Source organism: Colobus angolensis, unplaced genomic scaffold (assembly GCF_000951035.1).
Source record: "Colobus angolensis palliatus isolate OR3802 unplaced genomic scaffold, Cang.pa_1.0 Scaffold63, whole genome shotgun sequence".
Lineage (NCBI taxonomy): Eukaryota > Metazoa > Chordata > Mammalia > Primates > Cercopithecidae > Colobus > Colobus angolensis.
In genome coordinates this window covers 27,507-28,766 of record NW_012119932.1, presented here as the reverse complement: position 1 = coordinate 28,766, position 1,260 = coordinate 27,507, and the positions used below count along the sequence as shown (strand labels likewise).

Genomic DNA, 1,260 nt, shown 5'->3' with positions numbered 1-1,260 from the left:
ATAAAAATAAAATAAAATAAAGCAAAGAAAAAGTGAACTTATAGAGACCAGATGTCTTGTCCTAATTTCTGGCCCACCACACTGCCTTCCCTAAAGCTCTGAGGCCAGCTGGAGCCAAGCTTGTAATCAGCTCCTCCCTAGAAGCCCACAGTCCTGGCAAAAGGCACCTGTGTTCTCAGCTCACCAACACAAGGAGACATTGTCCCCAAGATCAGGCAAAAAGGTCTTTGCCAGGAAACATATCCTTTGTGCCTACGTTTTCACAAAGCTGTAGCCAAGAGAGAACTATTTCCATTCACTTCTCCCCTTCCATCCCCTTCATCCTAATCAGAGTAGTACATTTAAGCCAGGAGACTGTGTGAAGGTTTTGGGAAGTCCTCAACCCCCAGGAGTTGCTGTGTGTTTCTACTGTGTGTTGTGTGGAATAGGAACAAGATAATTTTACAGATGCTTACTCCTGACACGAGCGTCACAACCAGCTGAACTCAGACCAAGAAAAATGCATCCCTTCCTATATACCGAGACTCTGGTGGCTTGGCTTGGGAACCAAGGAGTGAAGTCATTTGGCTTCCATTTTGAAGGAATGAATGAGCCCAGGGTGGTTTATAGACAGAGGCAACCCCACAGGAGATACACCATGAAAGCCCCTTTAGAGACATACAGCAGCTCCTGGATAAGGCAGGTTCCAAGGAGGTGATACTCGTATGATCTAAATACAACACACCTCATTGAACATGGCCAGATCTTCCATTTAGAGTAGACTTGGTAGATGAGTGCCACAGGGTAACTGAACCCAGGTTTGGCTGCTCACCACTCAAAAGCCAGACTCAAGAGATTAGGGATGATGGGAAGAAAAGCTGGTTTATTTGGAAAGCCAGTAACACCATGAAAATGGTGGACTAGTGTTCTGAAGTGCAATCTTAAAATTTTCAGGCTAACTGGAGGATTTTAATGGGTGTGGGATATAGGAGGAGTGAGTTGGGGAAAGAGTTGAGATCAAGGGATGACCAGAGACTGCAGAAATCTGGGTGCCAACAAGGGTCCAAAGAGGTTGGGAACTTCTCTGTCCTTGGTCAGGTCACAATGGTCATATAAATCTTTAACAAAACATAGTTAGTTGTTTACTTCTTTAATCCCAGAGTTAGTTTTTAAAACTATGTGATTGCTGGGTTTGCATGTTTATTTCAATGCTCTAAAATTATCCTTGCCTATGTGCAGGAATGGGTAAAGGCCACTTTAAACAAAAATGAAGTTAGTTAC

General features: G+C 43.7%; 1 protein-coding gene across 1 annotated transcript in view; it reads left to right on the top strand.

The window, feature by feature from the left end:
- Positions 1 to 1,260, top strand: part of APBB1IP (amyloid beta (A4) precursor protein-binding, family B, member 1 interacting protein) — a 151,513-nt gene that overhangs the window by 133,819 nt on the left and 16,434 nt on the right. The gene's annotated exons all lie outside the window — the stretch shown is intronic.